Here is a 23,235-nt window from a genome sequence, read left to right on the forward strand (position 1 = left end):
CTTCTGAAGTGGCACCCCTGGTGGTCCCACATGTGTCAGAGATAGGGATGTCAGAGAATTCTGCCATGGATCTCAGTGAGGCCAAATGCCAGTGCATTCGGCCCCCCAAAATCTGTGGTGGAATGGTCTGCCATCCCCTCGCCCCCCTGCAGATCCCCCCCAGGACGAGACTTACCTGGGGTGGATCTTCCGGGCGGCGGCAGTTCCAGCGGCGGCAGCAGCGGGCGGTCTTCTGACCAGCCGCCGCCACCACCATTTCCAGGCTTGTGGGGGAAAAAAAAAAGACGTGATAGGCTACGTAAAGATTTACGTAGCCTATCATGGCTAGGTTTTAAAAAAAAGAAAAAAGAAAGATGTGATAGGCTACGTAAATCTTTACGTAGCCTATCATGGTTGGGGGTGGGTTTTAAAAAAATGCGTATGCAAATGGTGGCTACAGCTGTTTTAGCCTACGTAAAGATTTACGTAGGCTAAAACGGTGAATGAAAAAGGGACGCAAATAGCGCCCGCTACACTATTTGCGTTCCCCTTGATTTTCGCTGTCGTAGTCTACGTAAATATTTACGTACATTAAGACAGCCAAAAAGAAGGAACGCAAATGGCGGCAGCTGTAGCCGCCGCCATTTGCGTACGTGGTTGTTGTTTGTTTGTTTGTTTGTTTGTTTTTACCCAGAGCCCTCTGCGGCCGGAAATCCACAGCCGGCCGTTCGAGGATTCCGGGAGGAGGAACGGAGCGCCTCCCCCCAGCCAGGATTCCGGGGGGAGGGACGGAACGCCTCCCCCCCCCACCATCAACATAATCCACGAAAGGTAAGTCACTTTCGTACATCCCTAGTCAGAGATCCACTTAGCAACCACCAGAAGTAGAGGTTTTAGTATGGTGGCTCCCGCTCTGTGGAATCCCCTTCCAACTGAAATCAGGCATGCACCTACTTGACTTTGTTTTTGGTGTTTGCTGAAGACTTTTCTTTTCAGGCAAGAATTTCCTAATAATGAGTAAATCCCAACCACCATTATATTTATATATGTGTTTTTACCATAACTTTTTGAATGTTGTCTTTTAATTTATTGTACACCACCAATATTTCTTGATGTGAAGTGGTTTATACGTTTGATAATAATAATAATAATAATAATAAATAACATTATTTAGAGCATATGACCTTACATCATCATCATCATAGAGATTTATATATCACTTGCCATATTTAAAAATATTTCCCATGCAGATATCTCTGTCAACTGCATGGGAGTTGGTGGCAGAGGTATTGCTTTCAAATTTCTTTTGTAATTTTTGTAAATGTGCATTGTACACACTGTGGTTTTACTACTACTTAGGGCACAATCCTATGCATATTAAGACAGAAAAAAGGCCAACAACTCCCAGCATTCCCCAGCCAGCCTTGCTGGCTGGGGAATGCTGGGAGTTGTAGGCCTTTTCTCTGTGGAATTGTGCCCTTACACTACACAGAGATTAGACTGAACAGGAATAATCAGCCATATCCTCTGAACATGTGGGATTTTCTCCTTGCCTGACCTGTTTCCATCTGCATATGAAATAGTACTCAGTTTCCAAACACAGGTAACATATGGATGCTCTTTCTTAGCAAACCAAAAAGTGTTCAATAATTGTAACTATAAGGAGCTTTTAAAAAATGGAACGAGGCTAAATTTGTGCACCCACAAAACTGAAGACAGGAAATGTGGGTGCCTTTGTGGTCACTACTCATTGCAAAACTTTGAATATATCTACATAGGGCTGGCATCAAGGGTAGGCATGACTGGGGACCTACTGGGGACCCACACCCCAGCAGTGGCCCACTGACAAGAGCCCCGTGGAGTTGCTTTTCCTCTTCACCATTGCAACCTGCTTCTTCCCCTGCCTCTTGCTCTGGCCCAGACAATGGTGGCAGTGGTGAGAAGGAGGAGCGCTGCCTGCTTGCTCACTGGATCGCTGCATGTCAAGCAAGCAAGTGGCAGCAATGATGAGAAAGATGAGAAGGAGGAGAAAGATCAGCTGGTGACAATGGCGGTGAGAAGGTCGACCCACTGAGGGAGGGGGGCCCATTGTCCAAGGCCCTTCAGAAACCTGGACATGGCACTGTATCTACATACAACTGACTACATAAGATTACTCCCTGAATGGACTGAGGGCCTAACCTTATATTGCATACCAATGGATGTAACAAAATCTTGACAGCTGCAGGTTTGTTTGTTTTTATGTGTTCAATATATGCATGTAAAAAGTTGTGCAAGATGCACATAGATTTAGGAGTCAGAAATCTTTTCTCTCAAATGAAGATCAATGGAGGACTTCATAGACTTCGAGTTCTTCTGCCATTTCTTTCCAACAACGCAGCTGCTATTGCTTATTAGAGGCAATCAAGTTATCTTTGAACCATGGCCTAATGCATACCCTCCATTCATACAGATTATAATACAGATTGGTTTATCTATAAGAATTAGTTAACTCTGTTTCTTGATACTTTAGCTTTATTCAGACAGTCACCATGATAATATACTTTATAATTATTTTGGTGTAGCCAGCTGATGAATTCTTCTCAGTCAAGGGGTAATTATTTGCAAGTGCCTATTACACGAACAATGAAAATTGCTATTACATGTTGACTTCATCCAGTTTTCAGTGGGTTTTTTCTCTTGTTATTTCATTACCCAATTCAAATCTGCAATTGTGATGTGTCTAAGTTAATTCAAGAAAGAAATTCACATTGTATTTTCATATTATCTAGTTGGAGGTTCAAATTTAAATCAACATATAGAAGAATATTTGAGGCACAATGAAAGCAAAGCAAAGCACTTTTAGGCTGCAATCCTTTACACACTTACTTGGCAGTAACTCTCAATGGTGCTTAGGATATAGGATATGCAATCCTATACACATATAGGATTAGGCAGTTCATTCTATTCATTTCAGAGGAATAGTTAAGCACATGGATCTTAACAGGGCATACATTTGGCTGGAATGTGCTCTTGCTGTTTTTAAAGCACCTACAATCCAGTCAAGAGTTGGGTGTGATCCACAAATAATATTCAGGCTTAGTAGCCAAAAACTATTTTTACTTGCCAGCAAGAATGTGGCCAAAGTACCTATGAAAACCAGCAAGTAACAGCCTACCTCTCCCACAGTATTAAGGAGAATGGCTGATGGAGCAGATGGCAATTAAGCCCAAGTACCCTGCAGGTCTCTTTCTGAAAATTTAATTACCCCCATTTCCCTGGCAAACCCCAGCACAGCAAGCACCTGTCTTCAAAACCAGCATAAAAAGGCTAGGAGATGCAGTATTTCTCTTTCCCCCAAAGAAATCCACTCGGGGGGTGGGTGGGATCCTTCCCTGCAGCAGCTCCCCCTCACAATTCAGTATTATTTTTTCTTCTTAGGGTATAATCCTACACATGTTGGCTGGGGAATGTTGGGAGTTGTAGGACTTGTTTCTATCTAAACATGCATGGGATTGCACCCTTAATCAGCCTCCAGAGTTGGTGCAAAACCTCTATTTTTCTTTCTAGTGTGGAAAAAGGGAGTGAATAAGTGAGTGAGACAGTTGCAAGCAGGGCTGGAGAATGGAGATAAGACTGCACACAGAAGAAAGCAGACACTAAGCAACTGAGAAAGAAAAGGTGAAGTTTGAAATTGATCTCTGCCTTCTTCCATCCAGTCAGTCAGTCAATTTACAAAGCCAACCTCCTGCTGTCATTTATATCAGTCCACCAATCAGATCTGCAGTATTCCCAGAAAGAGAGGGGAGGGGAAAGAAAAGAAAAGAAAAGAAAAGAAACCCCTGCAAATGCCATTCAGAACTAGAGAATAGACTCTCTCCCAAAAATATATTCCAGGTTTTTCTGGAATTTAGCCTAATTTAGCAGCTGTAGACAGTGCATTCTTGTGACATCCTTACTGGCCAAGCTCAAAGGCTTTCTCACTTCTGGCCTTTTGGCAGGTGAGTTTGTTGAAGGCTGGATGCGATTAACCCCACTAGTTTTTATGCTGACCTGTCTAGCAACTAGGTGGACATTTAAAAGAAAATATTAACATTAAAGGTAGTTTTTAAAAGGGATCCTAATGGTAAAGGTAAATTCATTGTCTATTCATTGAGACATACATAGTGAGCAAACACCCCCTCCCATTTCCAAGGCATTGAAAAAAACAGTTTCAAGCCCTGCAATATACTTCTTGTTTGGCTGGGCAGATCAACAAGGAAGATCCATACACAGAAGTTCATATTATTATTATTATTATTATTAAACATTTATTAGATGCGTTTCTCTAAATACAGCCTTATAGCAGGGCTTAAAGCACACAAAGAGTTAAAACAATTTTAAACAACTGAAAACAATTAAAATGTCAAAACCTGGCAAAACAACTAAATTATGAAGGAAGTCTTAAACTGGCACCAAAAAGATGGCAAAGGGCTTCTCTAAATGAGGCTTTTATCGTGCACTCGTGATTGGTCACTCACTGACGTTTTCAGGTCCTTTACATGACATTGTTAACCTCCAGGGCTCTCCCATGCTTTGTGACTTTTATTCAGGCTTTTTTAAGATCAGAGAAAGTGCGACATTTTGTCTAAAAGTGTGATGAAGTGCTTTAACAGCTGCATGAACTTCCGTAATTGCGTTATACTACAGTGCCATCTATTGGCTGTATAATGAAATGTATAGAACTTGCAGAGAAAGAGCCCCACTCCTAAAAAACAGCACATCAGTCTGTGTAAAGGAGCCAGTCTTAATCCTTCAAAGAATATGGAAGCAAACTCCTGGTAAAGTTGCTGGATAAAACCCTGGTGTAGAGAAGCCCAAAATTAGCTCCAGGAGGACCTCACTGTGGAGAGCATTCCACAACTGGGAAGCTACCACCAAGAACGCCCTCTCCATGTTACCATCCTCCAAACCGCCCTTGGAAGAAGCACTTGGGGGAAGGCCTCAGATGTTGATTGTAGTATACGGGTAGGTTCATGCATGTCACCCTTCCTGGATTAGGGCAACTATTTCCCTCTCTATACATGAGATGCTCTATTATTGAATGCAAAGCATTCTTTCTTGCCCTGATTCATAATGAATGTATTTTCATTTTCATTTCTGTGAAATTTATGTAAAACAAACACACAGTTGAAATGGGGGCGGCAGGATGCTGGTCATTTGAAATTTGCTACTAAATTAATCTCTATAAGCAATAATTTGATTTTGGTCTTCCTGAAAAATGAAACACCCATATAGACCCATAAGCCTCATAACAAAAATATGTCAAAAGTTCTTTGAGAAAATGCTAATTGCTTAATTGAGAATTATTCCACCACTTATTCGCATCACTGGAGGACATGTGTATTTTTTTTTTTTAATTTACTTAGTCCATGTTGGGCGCTCCGGTTGAATGCTGGCAAGTACCTGGAACAGGCAGCAACAGGCAGTTGGTGTAAAACAGCCTCTAGTGACCTCTTTCAGCAGCAGGAAATTAGCAGAACTGGGACCTTCATGGAAAGCAGCAGTTGGGATGACCCAATTCACAAGATAAGAAGATTCTGAGCTCTCGTATTAGTGTCCTGGCTAGTGTGCTGGCCATGAGCACCCCTCTGCTTGCCCCCAAAAGGGTCAAGCTTTTCTAAGCATGAATGCTCATAGCGCACCCATCACCTCCTCCTCCTGCCCCAAGTCACCCCCCCCCAAAAAAAAAACAACCTTGCCTGGGGACAGGGAGAAGAAGCAGTGAGGGCAGTTTCAGGCACTCCCTGTTTTCAACAGAACCTATTTTCCTTCTGGGGACTAGAACTCTTAATCCTCCTAGCATCCTCTGACAGAAAAAGGCATTCTGCACACAACACCCAGGGAGGACTACGCCAGAGAACATTGCTGAGGATGCCAGGACTCTTCGACCCAACAATCCAATCCCCCGAGGGAAGGGGTGCTCTGCAGGGCAGTTGGAGTACCCAAACACACCCATCTCTGCCTTCTTCTAAAGCACATTTCCAGAGAGACTTGAGGAAGGGGGAGGCAGCAGTGGCAGAGGCAACTTGCCAGATGGGGCAAGCACAGCCCTGTGACTACCCCAGTCCAGCTTGCAGACATTCATTTGGGGAGGGGCACTTAGTCCTTCCTCAAATGCTAATTGCTTAAGGCATAGGGAGCAGGGAGGCAGTACCTGATTTCAGGGCTACGTGTTTTGAGCCCAACGGTGCATCTCCATTCAGCTTTGTAGGTGTCAAGGCTATGGGCAGCAGTCTGGGGCGGACCAGGAGGTAGGAACTAAATGCTGCAGGACAAGCCAGTTGTCAGGATCAAAGAATGAGTCAGGGCCAACTGGCAAACCAGGAGCAGGTTCAAGGAGCAGCTCAGAAGTCAGGAGGAATAACCAAGGGTACAGGAACATGCCAGAGCTCAGGAAAGCCAGGTTGCTCAAGCAAGGCTCAGCTGAACAAGGAAGCCATTTATATTCATTCCAGAACAACTCCATGGCCAGCCTGGGTGGGCAGAGTCAGGATGGGCAGAGTCAGTCACTGGGAAGGCTGCCTCTTGCAGTTCAGTGGTTTACTACATGGAGCAGCCACACTTACAATGTCTCTACATTAACAGAAAATCCCACAGCCCTACCGGAGCATTTTGCTTCCGTTTCTGTGGCACGATTAGGATTGGCTCCTTTAGACAATGAACATGATCAGCAGCCTTATCAGGGCTTTCTATATTTTTCAATGAAACAGCGCCATCTAGTGGCAGAATTATTGCAGCATGCCAGCACTACACACACAGTTTATCTCCAGTCTTTTTAAAGGCGGGATAACCAGGTCAAATCAGTCAATCCTAAAGGAAATCAAAGGAAAGGACTGCTCATTGGAAGGACAGATACTGAAACTGAAGCTCAAATATTTTGGCTACCTAATGCAAAGAGAAAACTCACTGGAAAAGACCCTGATGCTGGGAAAGATTGAAGGCAAAAGGAGAAGGGGACGGCAGAGGATGAGATGGCTAGACAGCATCACCGATGCAATGAATATGAACTTGAGCATGCTCCGGGAGAGAGCGGAGGACAGGAAGGCCTGGCGTGCTATGGTCCATGGGGTCACGAAGAGTTGGACATGACTTAACAACTGAACAACAACCAGGAAAAAGCTCAGGAGATGTCCTGGAGGTTGACGACATCGTGTAAAGGACCTGCAAACTTCCATGAATGGCCAGTCATGAGTGAACGATAAACGCCTCTTCTAGAAATGGCCACAGATTCCAGCAGCTCCTGACAGTAAGTTTTGGAATTCATTGCAATGTAAAATACCATACCTGTAGCATCACCACCTCTGGATAATGTGGCTGTTGGTTTATTTTTAAAATACATCTTAGCACACACACACAAAAATCTGTATTTGAAAAGTACCTGAGCATATAAATTAGGCCTGCACAATTTGTGACCCTCCAGACTGAGTACACCCTGTCAGCCATGTATAACAGCTCACTAGACAAGAATGTGGCAAGTCACAGTATATGGCTTGTGAGCTACTTTGGACTTGGTGGATCATAAATTGTGCAGTCCTGTGGTAAACTCACACTAAGGTGCAAGTGTCAATTTAGACTAAAGAAGAAAGCCTTCAACTTTGGTTGTGGTTGGCTTAATCTGCTAACTAGTAATGTGGCTCAGTTTCTGAAACTGATTAATTGATGACTATGTGGTTCAGCAGATCAATATGAGTAGGTGCAAAGCTAGGGGTAAGAATGTTGTCATCACAATGCCCCTCATGTATATGATTAATGGCATGAGACAGTGACATATTAGGGCTTCACTTCCTTCCAACTTAAACAGCACTGAGCACTGCTACGGATGTCCACAACATGATGGATATACTTAATCAGTAGTATTAGCAGTCTCATTAATTTCTCATTAAACTTTATAACCTTGGGAAGTACATTAAACACTAATGAATGTATTCTTCTCCCATAATGCATGCAACCCTTGTTTAGGCTTATCGTGTGCTTATGACCTCCACCCCAAGACACTTCAGTGTAGCTTGCAGACTATTCACATAAAAAAGTCTAAAGTTCCTAGACCTCATAGTTACGAACACAATGAGAATTGCAATGGCAGTAAATTGCAATGGCAGCATTCCTACTGTACTACATCTTCAAACGGCATGATTTCTAAACCAGTCACATATGCAAGGCTTTAAAGTTCTGGCTCATGATGTTGTAAATATAAGAGTGAGGCTCTTGATACTGCCAGCCAGAGGGAAAGCCCCACTGGGCTTTCACATGTCCCAGCCTGGAAGACTGGCTTCTTAAAGGTGGGATAGAGGTAGTCCTCATCCAAATGACAACTAACCATTTGCTCAGCACTGTAGTGTACAACTAGGATCACAGGAAAGCAGCTATCCTTTCCCCCAGTATACCTGTCTACTCACTAAAGGAAGTGGGCTTGTGAACTGCACAGCCAGCAACAGCTGTTTGTCCTCCTCACAAGCAACACAATCAGGCACTGAGGACTAGTATGGGTTTAGACAGAGCAGCCAAACCTCTACAAACTAGAGCAGGATGGACTTGCCAATAAAGAAAAATTGTCTGGTGAAAAAATCAAACCATGAAGATGGGAACTCTATCCAGGGCTGGCCCTACTATTGGGCAGAGGGAGGCAGCTGATTTTTGGGTTTCATGAAAGGACAGCATATTGTTGGGGAGCAATCCTGTGCAGATCGACGGTCACCTCTGATCCCGGGGGTGACAGCCTATCCAGTGCAGGGCGAGAGGAGTGGTGAGGAGCAGATGTCCTCCACGCTCCCGCTGCCCTGCTTTCGCAGCTAGACAGCCAATTTCTGCTGTTTAACCGTGGGGCCTCAGAGTGTGGGAAGGGGCAGCCAGACGACACATAGGAAGTGTCGTACTGGCACTTCCAACCTCCCCGCCCCAGCCTGCCCCAGGAATGCCCTGTTTCCCCTCTCTGTGCTGCTCTTCTGAGCGTGGCGCGTGGGGCCAATCCGTGCTGCCTCATAGGCAGCACAGGAGGGGGTGGAGGTCGGTTCTTCAGGAACCAATCTCGGAGCATGGACTCCGAGGTCGATTCCCAGGAATCGACCAATCCTATGGCCATCTAGCTGCTGACTAGCAGCCATAGGATTGTGCCCTAATTCATTTATTGTTGTTGCATTTCTTTTTAGTGCCAGGGAGGGGGTGAGGCGCTTGTGGTATTTTTTGTCTCAGGTGCCAAAATAAGTTGACCTTGGGCCCTATGCCCATTGACATTGGGAAAGAACATCATTTGTTGTTCTGTCTCAGGCAGCAAAATGTCTTGAGCCAACGCTGACTTTACCAGACTAAAAATGTATTCCGAGATGTGAATGTTGTGCAACTCGGTGAGGAAAGAAGACCCTGAGTGTCACTACTTGCACACCCACGGTCTCATGAGATAGGACAGGAAGGGGGTGCACAATATGACAGGAAGTGATGTAAGTAGTAACACTAAGAGGAGGGTGAGCAGGAGGAAGAAGCTGTCTAAAAAGACAATATTCAAAGAGCCAGAGAGGAATGCTGGGGGATCTGTCCTCCACCCCCAGAGCAAACAGTCAAAGAAAAGGCCAGAATATGTGTATTAATATTTTTTGTGTGTCCCACCATTTGTCAGAGTCACTCCTCCTGACCATTACTCTTAACTATCAGGGACATGTTTGCTGGGTACCATGTAGTTCCAGTCCCACATTCCTATCAACCTTTACCACTGTGAGTTATGCAATGGCTGCTCTCAGGGTCTGGAATTCCTTGCCAAGGGGGTCCCATCAAGCTCCTTCTCGAATGACCTCCTACCAGCAGGTAAAGCCATTTTTTATTCACACCAATCTTCGGACCATAAGCTGACTTGTAAATATTCTAAATATATGAACATAGGTTTTAAGAGTTGTTTTGCTGGTGTTTTACTGTTTTTATCTTTTGTACATTGTATTTTGTTACATTTTAATTGTATTTTGTTATATTTGTATTATGGCCGTTAGCTGCCTTGAGCACAATTTGATGGAAAGGTGGGTACCAACTTAACAACCAGTTCACTCCAAGAAAGCATAAGAACATGGCAACAGTTTCACTAGATCAGACCAAAGGGCCATTTAGTCCAGGGTTGTGTTTCTAACAGTGGAGAGCCAGGTGCATCCCTATACTGCTTCTCTACCTTGAAGTAGTATTTAAAAAAAATGCAAAAGATCAGTTTTTAAAATGTCAGCACCAATATATCAAAAATGGGAGCTAAAACAGTTGAATGGAAACTGCATGCTTAGTTGCCACAGAATGCTAACTGACTGTTGGGGTATGGCAAACAGAAAACCAGGAGGCAAGAACAGAATGGAGTAACCCGGGAAAAGGCATGACTAGCTGGAACACTAAACAGGAGCATTCCACACTGTAACATTTTATTTTATTTTATTTATTTATTCATTCTTTCTTTCATTTCTATACTGCCCAATAGCCGAAGCTCTCTGGCAGGTCTTTGGCTATTTGCAGGTCTTTTGTTGCAGGTCTCATTTATACCCTATAAACCACAGTAACAGTTGTACCAAATTAACTAATACAAAATAACTCACTAAACCACCAAAAGCTCAGGCATCCAGAATACCTTCAAGAATAGTACACTGGCCATGAATCTTCATTAGAAGGGTGTTCCACAATTATAAACACAGAACCACCCACCTAACATCTGAAGAACAGGGCACCCTGAGAAGAGCATCCAATAATGGAACTGTTCATATGGCAGAAGATGATCCTTTCAGGTAGCCTGGCCCCAGGCCATTTAGAGGTTTAAAGATCAAAACCATCACTTTGATTTGTGCCCAGAAACAATCTGGGAGCATTAAATTAAACTGACCCATAATACTCACAAAACATGCTCCTCTTTTGATAGCAGGACTGGTCTTGGTACCCAAGGCCAAATATTAAAATATACCCACCCTTTCCAATGGGTTGGATGCAGATTTAGGTGCATGTGGAAGTAGACTTCCCCACCCCTCCTCCCCACAGCAGCCCCTCTATCCCCATGGAAATGCTACCCAGGGGGCCAGGGGACACTGCAGAATGGGCTGAGCTGTGGTTCCAGGATGATGAGGAATCCATGAAAATCATGTGGAAACACCTTCCATGAACAGAAACCTTCCATCCACAGAAGGAGAATGGAAATTCAAAATGCCATCCTAGGCACTAGTATGCCTGATGGTACTATTGCTTCTGTTTGATACCAACAACAGAACAATTTTATTTCTAGACCTTGCAAGAAAGTACAGTTGCAATAAAAATTATTCAACCCCCATTACAAATCAGGTTTATTGTCAAAATTTACAGACTTTCAGCTGTTTGCAATGAACAAATCAAACAAAAGCAATTGAAATAGCTCAACACAATGAATGCTTCAAGTGGTTTCCCCAAATTCACCTGAAAATGCAACTTGCAATGACTTCTCCAGTCTCAAAATTATTCAACCCCCTGAAGAGAATCCCTCACAACAGCACAAATATGCAAAACAGGTGTTGCCTCAAGCACACCTGATGCAACTAATCAAGGGCTTCATTAGTTGCACCAGGTGTGCTTGAGCTGGAACACATGACATACCTGAACTGGCTAGGGGTTTGTTGAGTGTCACGTGTGACTGCATGTTAGAAATATGGCTATATCAAAAGAATGGTCCAAAAAGTTAAGAGAAGAGATCATCGCCCTTCACAAACAAGGAACAGGATACAAAAAGATAGCGAAGGCATTGAATGTTCCTAGAGACACCGTTGGAAGCATAGTTCGCAAGTTCAAAGGTAAAGGAACAGTGGTTACACTACCTGGATGGGGCAGAAAAAGGAAGCTATCAACAGCTGCAACCAGATTTCTGAGAAGGCAGGCAGAGAAAAACCCTTGAGTGACTGCAAAAGACCTGCAGCAAGACTTGGTGGCAACAGGCACTGAGGTTTCAGTGAGCGCAGTAAGGTGCGTACTAAACACAGAAGGTTTCCATGCCAGACCTCCAAGACGTACACCACTACTGACCCAAAAGCACAAGAAATGTTGGATCCAATATGCTCAAAATCATATAAATAAGCCACAGAGGTTTGGGGATTCTGTTCTGTGGAGCAATGAAACAAAACTGGAACTTTTCAGCCCGATGGATCAGATGGAACTTTTTGGCCCGATGGATCAGACATTCCTCCTATGTCTGGAGGAGGAAAAATGAAGCATACGCTGAAAAGAACACTCTGCCTACAGTTAAGCATGGTGGTGGCACGGTGATGCTCTGGGGCTGCTTTGCATCCTCTGGCACTGGAAACCTGCAGCGTGTGGAAGGCTAGATGGATTCACTGAAGTATCAGGAAATCCTAGGAGAAAACGTCATACCATCTGTGAGGAAGCTGAAGCTTGGGCATCAGTGGACCTTCCAGCAGGACAATGATCCCAAGCATACCTCAAATTCCACCAAGACTTGGTTGCAGAAGAAGTCCTGGAAGATTCTACAGTGGCCATCACAGTCACCTGACTTGAATCCCATAGAAAATCTCTGGTGGGATTTGAAGAAGGCGGTTGCAGCACGCAAACCCAAGAATATTACTGAACTGGAGGCCATTGCTCATGAGAAATGGGCTAAGACTCCTCAGGAACACTGCCAGAAGCTGGAGTCTGGCTATGCATCTCATTTGCAGTAGGTCATAACAGCAAAAGGGTGCTCTACTAAGTACTAAAGATGCTTGCCATGAAGGGGTTGAATAATTTTGAGACTGGAGAAGTCATTACAAGTTGCATTTTCAGCTGAAACCACTTGAAGCATTTGTTGTGTTGAGCTATCTCAATTGCTTTTGTTTGATTTGTTCATTGCACACAGTTGAAAGTCTGTAAATTTTGACAATAAACCTGATTTGCAACGGGGGTTGAATAATTTTGATTGCAACTGTAAATCTCAGTTAATCACTGATCATCCCCAATACATGCCACATCTAATCTGCAACTGGAAGCTACACAAATATCATCACAAAAGAAGAAGCTGTCCATCAGCCATGGCTTGCTGTCCATTATATGCCTGTAATTTATTGTTAATACTACATTAGAAGGGCCTGCAAGCACAGCTTTAGTCCATGACAGTTTATGATGGTCTTCAGAGCTGAAAACGTCCACCTCTCCCATTTGGTTTTAATATCTAGGCAACCAGTTGTTCATATTTCATATGAAAAGTGTTTTTTAATAAGCAGCTAAGATGAATTTAATATGATGGGGGGGAAGTGACTAAATTAATTTCTACACAAGGAAGAATGAGAAGATATATTCATTTTCAGAGGCAATGCACCCATCACCACAGTGAAGTTATCTGCTACACATCAACTCCCTGCTCAGTAGTTGACTGTCTAATAGATTAAACATGATGGAATTATAATGTGAATGTTGTTTCTTTAAAAACAACAACAACCTGTGCTTGACAAAGTGAATGTTATACACTTTTCATCTGTATAAAGCAGATAATTAGGCATCATACAATAAGCAGTTAAATTCAAGTAACAAGTTGCCTGTCATAATAGACAGCTGGTAACCAGAGATCATTACCCTTTCTGTCACCCATGTATGTTCTTGTCATTCTCCTTATTTTTATCTATAACCACCATTCTGCTTCTTAAATTTAGTTCTTGCCTTTGGAACAGGTTCAAGTTCTTTGTTGTGTACTCAGTGTTTGCATTACAGCAATCAGCAACTAGTAGGACTTCTGCTGGGGCCCCCATCAACACAACATAAAAACACTCCTTACTTCTTTTGTTAATCGGTAGGGTGTGTTCCTTCCATTCTGTTGCTGCCCACTTTCTCCCATCTTCATAACAACATAAGAAGAGCTTTGCTGGATCAGACCAAAGGCCTATCAAGTCCAATGTTCTGTTCCTACAGCAGCCATGCAACTACCTGTGGAAAGCCCACAAGTAGGACATGAGTGCAATAGCACACTCCAACTTGTGTTCCCCAGAAACTGGAATACAGAGACATAATGCTCCTGATACTGGAAGTAATATATAGTCATCATGATTAGTAGCCACTGATAGCCTTTGACATGTTTTCCAATATTTTTCTCAGGCTGCGGAGAAAAGTTCCAGCAAAGTTATTTATTTATTTATTTATTTATTTATTTATTTATTTATTTAAAATGTTTCTTGGCTGCCTTTCAGGGCAGAAGCCCTCCCAAGGCAGCTTACAACAATAAAATACATAAAAACAGTTAAATATTAAAAGTTATAAAAACAACAATAAATCCTGCAACAATGTTAACAGCAGTAACAGCAAAGACTGCAGCGCTAAAAGGAAGCAAGATGTGTAAATCAGTACTAAATTGATCTGTGTTGAGAAATTCAAGATGTCTCTCTTTTAGATAATTTTTGTTTCATATTTGATGGTATTAAGAAGGCCCATATTTTATGCTACCAGCCTACCACAAATGTCTTCCCTACCTGACAGCAAAGTGTCACTCCCCCCGCAAATGAAAAAGTGTAACAAGGTGTGGAACAGTAACCTGAGCTGTATTCTCATGAAGCAGTTGTCTCCAAGACTGTACTTAATGCACTGCCAGAATTTCCTACCAAGGGCTCCTTGACAAGCAGAAAGGCAAGTGAAAAGAATGGCATCCCAGCTAAGGTGATTTTAAAGTTATTTGAAGGGTTGGCACAACCATGTCTCATAGGCAGGAAGTGTTTTACTCTCATTATGCTGAACCAATATTTGCTCTGAAACCAAAATCAAAACTGAGTGTAATTAAAGCTGGCTTCTGCTTTTTCTCCACTTCATAAAAAACAAATACATTAGCTACAAATAATTAGTTATAATTCATCAGAACATAATGATACCTTTAAGATACATTAGTTACTCAAAAAAATAAGACTTGTCTCCACTTGGATCCAAAAACAAGTGAAATCCATTAGAGAGCAACAGTGAACTGTGAAATGGAAGACCTAGGTTAAAAACTTCTATTTTCGGCTGGCCCAAGACGTTTTTCTGCCTGAGGCAAAGGACTAGTTGGTGCCACTTCACAATCAGATATACCTACTTTCTGCTCACCTGACTGACGTCCACCAATTTGACACCCCTCTTCCCCCCCCCTCATGTGTTTTTAACCACTTGGGAGCCGACCATGTGCACTCTCTCTGCTCCCCCACCATTAAGGACAACTCATCCTCGAGGACTAATAAATCTTCTTAAAAAATGAAAATGGGCGGGGGAGATAAAATAAGGGGAAGAAGAAGGGAGAACTGCCATTCTCCTCTTTCCTAGTTTATATGGCTACCTGAAGGATCACCTGTCTCCAGGGCTCAAAATTGGGTAGGATGGGATGGGATGTCATCCCACCGTTTCAGGTAGACTTATAACCATCCTACTTCTTTTCAGGCAGACATAATTGAATCTGGCTTTTCCATCCCTCTTCCTTTTTTATTCCATTTTGAAACCATCCCACTTCAATTACTATTAAGCTTAGAGAGAAAAAACCTTTCCTAAGCTTAATTGCTAAGGGGAGTTTGGGGAAACTGCTGGCTGGGGACTGCTAGGAGTTATAGGACTTTTTTGCATAGGATTACACCTTTAATATTTTTCGCACACTCTGAGGTTAGCCTCTCCTGTCTAAGGCTAGATCTACACTACTGCTTTATGGCAGTATTGAAGTGCACTGATAACTGTTGGGGCACATTATGCATTCGATATACTACTTTTGTATTGTGTAATTTCCTGCTTTTTATTCCACATTATCCAATATGCTTTTTATTCCACATTACCAAATATACACAAATGTCATTGTGTGTCCTATGAGGTATAAATGCACAAGAGGGATGTAATGTTACCACGAAGGGATCATAATGATACGACACAAGGTCTCAATCTGGCCATAGTTTGAATTGGCCTTCCCCACCCCACCACCCTGGGCCTGGTCCCACATCTTTTTTTGCTCTTGTGTGGAGCATCAGCCCATGTGACACACAAGGGCTGACGTTCCTAGATTGGCCCCTAGCTTGGCCGGGTGTGGCATAAATCCCAGGAGCTTGGCCATCTGCCTTTACCTGGTCAACAGAGTATGTTCCAGCTCTCACCTCTTCTCTTTCTCAGAGGGCATCCATCAGTACATCATGTACAGAGGGCAGTCCTCTCTTTGAAGGGCTGTCAGAAGACAGCCCTCTATTAGAAGCTGTCCTCTCTTTGAAGGGCTGTCAGAAGACAGTCCTCTATTGGAAGGTGTCCTCTCTTTGAAGGGCTGCCCAATCCATCTCCTCTTTGAAGGCAAAGAATCATAAGAAGGGAGAACAGGGGCCTTGAAGTTGCCTGTCAATAGCGAGGACCTGGGCAGCAAACTAAGCAGGCACACAGGTCACCAGGGCATAGTCTTCCCCATTACAATGGAAGGTATTATATTTCTATTTCAATTCATTATTCCTAAGTGTGTGTGTGTGTATATATATATATACACACACATACATATCTCAAAATAAGCTTACACAAATGTTATGGAATTCTGTGGCCTCTTTTGCCCTCTTTTTTGGTGACATGTAAGTGGCTTGTTCAAGCTACCTCCCTTGGGGACTCTGCCTGAGCTGGAAAGTGCACCCTCCAGGTCTAGTTTCAGACTGTGCACCTCTTGCCTAAATCCTGGCATGACACCTTTAACTGGAAAGTCATCTTAACTAAAGTTACAGTTGTACGGAAGGTGGAGTTACCGTATATGCAGCTTGTTAGGTCACAGTGCTGCAAGGAGCTGAAAAGCAAATTCCAACTGTCAGGGCTCCTCTTATGACCTGGACCCCTGAGCAACTCCTTAAGGGTCCCTTGCCTCCTTGAGAGTCCCCCTTCCTTCTTTTAAACTTCCCCTTCCCATTAACGTGGGGTTTGGGCTGTAGATATGGGGTGATTGACACACCAGACACTTGGGGTTTAACCACAACAGTTTACTGGTCAATTTAAAGCTAGCAAATCACAACTAATGGTATTTACACAATAGAGCTGAGTGATACAAAAGGCATTAAGAGAAAATAAAAGTTGCAAAACGCAAGTTCCTTTACCCTGGATGTGCTACTACTCTCAGGTATACCCCCTCCCAACAAAAAGCTCCAAAAAAAAAACATTTTCCATTTCCTTGCCTCTGTAGGCCTCTTAACCTTCGCAACAACATTTGCACAACTTCTCATGTTCTGGGAGCGTTAAGGTAGAAAGGTTGGCTGCCACTGGCTTTTCTATTCACTTCACAGCAGAAACATAGGAAGCTGCTTATACTGAGTCAGGCCCTTGGTCCATCTAGCCCAGTATTGCCAACACTGACTGGCAGTGGCTCTCCAGGGTTTCAGGTCTGAGTCTTTTACAGCCCTACCAGGAGATGCTGGGTTGAACCAGAGATCTTCTGCATGCAAAGCCGGAGCTCTACCACTGCACAGTAAAGCATGCAAGGTCAGTGTCAGTGAAGGGCATCAAGAGAAACCCCCTGAGGCTCACACTTCTGAAGGGAGGAGGCCCACTGCCCCTGCTCCTCCTCCTTGCTGTCATCCTTGCTATCTGTGCACCTGCCCTCACTGAGCATGTGAGCAGTGATGAGATGGAGCGGTATCTTCCACTTGTTCTGCTCTCTCCTTTTGGACGGTTGAGCCTAGAAGGAGAGGGCAAGCAAATGGGCAGTGGTGACAGTGGCCAGAAGGAAATGGGCCCACTCCAAGAGGGACCCCCTGAAGCCATCCTGACCAAGACCCCCCCAACCTAGACCAAACCAAAAAGGAAATGTATCCCAACACAAGAACAAAGAACCAACTGCTATATATAAACTGGTGAAAATAAACAAATTCACATACTTAGAGGTCCAGTGTGAGCCCTACATCAAGTAGACCCATTAAAATTTCAGTGGATTTACTCTACGTAGGGCTAACATTGGATACTACCCCTAACATATAACAACTTTCAATCTTAAAAGTTAAACAACTTATACCTAATACACTACCCCCCAAAAATCAAATGGAACGTAACCATGTTCTTTACTGTATCTTTGGTCTAAAACTAACAGGTATCGTATCTACTCAATACAAATAAAACATAACCAAACCCATTTCAGCCATAAATCTTCTTCAGTGGTCTAATATATATATAAAACATTCTTTTTTATGTGGCCAGCTTCTACAAAAACACACCTATGTACTCACAGTTATCTCCTAGGATTTTACTATATGAGAACAGAACATGAAAAGATCTCATTGTAAAAATCAGAAAACATATACATTTCATTGGTAGAACTAGATAAATGATGGGAGCAAAACCACTGGCAGGAAATTCCATATCCATTGCAAACTGAAGAACCCATCTGCATACCAGTGTCCTGTTTCATAAATTGAGCACAGAGAGATTACTGTGGCATACCTGCACTTAGCAAATGGGAAACGCCAAAACAAATCAAGCAGTAAATCCATATTGGACTATGACAAATTGATTCTGAAATCACATTTTCTACAATCAGTTACTGCTACAATGATTGATAGTTTCAAATTTTCACATAGATTTGAGGTCTTAGACCTACACTGATAAGAACAGGAGAGCAACTAAGCAATTTCAACATAGATTTTTGACATAAACTCAGCATTGATTTGTTACGTTACATTTCTATCCCACTTGCCCTTATTTTTCCTAAAGAAAGCTCTTATGCACCATGCTGAATTCTGTATAGCCTCTGAAATCCCAAATACAATAGTGTCTTGTTATGTATTTATATCACTGTATATAAATACATAATATAAATTATGTATGATATTTATGATATTATCATAAATTATGTATGATAATTATGATATAAATATTGTTATGTATTTATATCACTGTATTTCATTGCAAATATCCATTTTAAAATTACCAGAGTCATTAGCACCTACTAAATTTCATCATGTTTTGGATGGGTTTGCACATCACTTTAACACATGGTGGCTTATAAGCTACTCACAGTAGCTTATTTTGAAAAATAGCCCACTGTGGCCATCACACAATCAGACAAATAAGCTACTGTGCGTAGCTTTTTTTGTTTGTTTCTCCTCACTCCCTCCTCCCTCTCCATATCCCACCCTCCTTTGTGCTGCTGCTACGTTACCTGCCTCCCTCCAATTGGCCAGCTTTGCACAAGGGGCATCTTATGCTGTCTCCTGTCTCTGACGGCTTCCTATGCGACGCTGATCATTAGCCACCTCCCTGCAACCCCACCGCCCCACCCACCCTGCATCATCCCAATTCTCATGGCTTTCCTTCCCAATCCACACACACAGCTGCCCCACTTCCCAAGCCAGTTTTCCAAGACCTTCCCTTACCTCTAGTTGTGCTCACCAAAAAGCGGGTAGGGGCTCTAACCCCTTGAACGTTTGCTGGAATGGGGTGAGAATTTATATGCGGGGTATCCTCATAGGGTGCCACCACGTGCACTACTGGATAATTCTGCAACTTTGATTTTAGGAGGAAGAGTGCACTGGAGCAGGCTGTTCCCTTCCCCACAGTTCCCTTCCTGCACCTCCTCCCCCTTCACTTCCACCCTCCCACACTTTACTCCTACTCCACCACCGATGTCCAGTCCAAGCCTCGCTCCTCTTGCAAGCAACAAAGAAGAATAAAAAGAAACTCTTTATTGTCATATGAAGTGGCGTATTGATCTTATTCAGCTTCTTTGGCTTGCTTAAAACAGGGGTCGCTAGATACTGCTTCAGATGTACTAAGGCACTGCTTTGCTTCATTTCTGAGATGGGGGGTTTGCAGGAATGGGAAGAAATTTCATACACAGGTTCCCCTCATGCGGAGGCACAAGATGCACCACTAAAACCCTGTGCAAGCGAAACTTACTTTGCACCGAAACGGGGGGCAGCAGCTCTTGAAAGTTTGAGGGATTGGGAGGAAATTTCATACACAGGTTCCCCTCATGGGGAGGCACCTCATACATAGTGAAAACCCTGCATAGCTATGCCTCTCCATGGAAAACGTGAGGTTTGTACCTCATGGGGATATCTTGGGGAGGTGCACAAGCGGACGACAATTTGGTAGTTCGCAGAACACTTCTCTGAAGGAGGGGGGACATAGTCAGGCAGCAAGGGAAATGGCAGCCTAATCTGTTGCTAAGTGGATCTCAGAAACAGAGTTTGCCCAAGACGGGCAGAGCGGCGGCAGCACTTTTGACCACTCTTGCCGTGTGACTCTGTCGGTGAGCAAACCTGCACGACAGACAACACACTAACCCACGATGGGTTAAATAACCCTTACTCCATGGGTTGTCAGGGTGGCTTATTTTGGGTAAACAACTTCCTGTGGGTGGGGAAAGAGCTCACAGTCCACATGCTAAGTCAACATGGATTAAATAAACCATCATGGTTTATTTAACCCGTTGTGGGTTAATATGTCATCCAAACCCAGTCACTATGTTATTTTTAACAGAAACTTTTCAAGAGAAGCTGGTTTTTATTGTTCACATTATCTTATTTATACAGCTTACTAAGGGTGCAATCCTATGCATGTTTAGACAGAGAAAAGGCTTACAACTCCCAGCTTGCCCCAGCCAGCCATGCTGGCTGGGGCATACTGGGAGTGGCAGGCCTTTTCTCTGTCTAAACATGCATAAGATTGTGCCCTAAGTGTATTAAAAAAAACACAACTATTAAATGCAACTATTAAATATGTTGTTTTTTAAGGACTCACGAGAAGTCAGTAATATGTCATATACAGAAGTATTCAAAAGAAGAACATTTACATGAGAAGAAAAAACAGGGAAAGCAAACCTATTCATGTGGTTTAATAAAATATTATAAGAACAGGCTGTTTATTCCATAGAGCAAACAATAATAGAACAACCATGCTTTCCCTCCATCTCACCTGAGGTAAATATCATCTGCTAGGTGAAAACCAGGCCTGTAGCCAGACTGGCCTATGGGATCTCTCAGAATTTGCTGTGACTGAAATGGGTCCAGATAATTGGTTTATCCAATAATTCTTGGAGTTGGTCACCACTATGCACTCAAGCACCTTATCCAAAAATAAAATGTTTGACACTGGGCATTAATTATTCAAATTAGTGGGATCCAAAGATGACTTATTTAACACAACTAGTGCCAATTTTTGACAGGAAGAAATAAAATCCTCATGTAAAAAGAATTAACAATTTGCACTACCACATCAGCCAGTCCACTCCAGCTGCCTTAAGCCAGGTGGGCAAGGGTCAAGCTTGCATGTGGACAGCCCCATTGATCCAAGAATACCGTCAACATCCTCAGGTTACACAAGGTAAAAAGAATCTGTAATCACCGAACAAGCAGCTGCAGAAGGTACATCATCAGACTCTGTTGATATGGTGTCTACAGTCAGGGCCAGAAATATTGGAACAAGGATAACTGTTTTGGCAGTTGGCCTCTGTATACCACCACAATGAATTTGAAAGGAAACACACCCAGATGGGAGCGAAGTCAGGACTTCCAGCTGTAATTCAAGGGGTTTGACAAAAGTGGGGCACTAACTATTCACGAAGTACAGCCAGTGGCATACACACACCACCATCGTTGGTGGCTCATAAGTAACAGAATAAACCAACATCATTTCAAATTTAAGGATCGCCTTTGATACCTGGATGAAAATCCTTTGCAGTCAATGACTGCCTGAAGTCTGGAACCCATGGACATGACCAAATGCTGAGTTTCCTCCCTCAAGATGCTTTGTCAGGCCTTGACTGCAGCTGCCGTCAGCTGCTGCTTGTTTGTGGGTCTTTCTGCCTTCAGTCTTGTCTTCAGTAAGTGAAAAGCATGCTCTATTGTGTTGAGATCAGGTGACTGACTTGGCCATTGAAGAACATCCCACTTCTTTGCCTTGAGAAACTCTTGGGTAGCTTTTGCTGTATGTTTTGGGTCATTATCCATCTGCAATATGAAGCGGTGTCCTATCAGTTTGGCAGCAGTCGGCTGAATCTGAGCAGAAAATATAGCCCTATACACTTCAGAATTCATCCTGCTGATTTTATCAGCAGTCAGGTCATCAATAAACTCCAGTGACCCGGTTCCATTGGCAGCCATACATGCCCATGCCATAACACTGTCTCCACCATGTTTGACAGATGATGTGGTATGCTTTGGATCATGAGCTGTTCCTTTCCTTCTCCATACTTTTCTCTTCCCATCATTCTGGTACAAGGTAATCTTGGTTTCATCAGTCCAAAGAACCTTATTCCAGAACTGGGCAGGCTTTTTTAGGTGTTTGCTGGCAAAGGCTAATCTGGCCTTTCTGTTCTTGAGCGTTACCAGTGGTGTGCACCTTGTTCTGAAGCCTCTGTATTTACATTCATAAAGCCGTCTCTTGACTGTAGATGTTAACAATGACATGCCTGCCTCCTCAAGAGCATTCTTGACCTGGCTAGATGTTGTGAAAGGGTTCCTCTTCACCATGAGCAGAAGTCTGCGTTCATCCACTTTAGTTGTCTTCCATGGTCTTCCAGGCCTTTTGCTGTTGCTGAGCTTGCCAGTTCATTCCTTCTTTTTCAGGATGTTCCAAACTGTTGTGCTGGCCACTCCCACTGTTTTTGCTATCTCTCTGAAGGGTTTATTTTGTTTCCTCAGCCTAATGATGGCCTCCTTCACTCGCATGGACACCTCTTTGGACCTCATGTTGGGAGTTCCAGTGAACAGCTAGCAAATGCAAATGTAACACTCAGAACCACCTCCAGGCCTTTTATGTGCTTGATTGGTCATGGGGTACCCAGGAAACAGGCCACACCTGGCCATGCAGCTGCTTGTCAGCCATTCCTTCCATTACTTATGAGCCACCAACAATGGGTGTGTGTGTATGCCACTGGCTGTACTTCCTGAATGGTTGGTGCCCCACTTTTGTCAAACCCCTTGAATTACAGCTGAAAGTCCTGACTTCGCTCCCATCTGAGTGTGTTCCCTTTCAACTTCAATGTGGTGGTGTAGAGAGGCCAACTGCCAAAACAGTTTTCCTTGTTCCAATATTTCTGGCCCTGACTGTAAGTCAGAACAGATGTGAGCTTTTTTAATTCACAAAATTGTTACAGTAGGATACTGGCATATCCTCCAGTTCATGGAGTCCCTGAGATGGCTATGCCTCTCCATGAAAAACGTGAGATTTGTACCTCATGGGGATATCTTGGGGAGGTGTGCAGGCGGACGACACATTTGGGTCCTGAGATAAAAGATGCAGATCCACTGTTTTCCAAACCAATGCAAATGTAGATCCACTGCTCCCCAAAGCAAATGGAAAACTAGGCCTTTTGCATGCTTGTTA

Source organism: Heloderma suspectum, chromosome 3 (assembly GCF_057233095.1).
Source record: "Heloderma suspectum isolate Gila_16-S chromosome 3, 16-S_ref, whole genome shotgun sequence".
NCBI lineage: Eukaryota > Metazoa > Chordata > Lepidosauria > Squamata > Helodermatidae > Heloderma > Heloderma suspectum.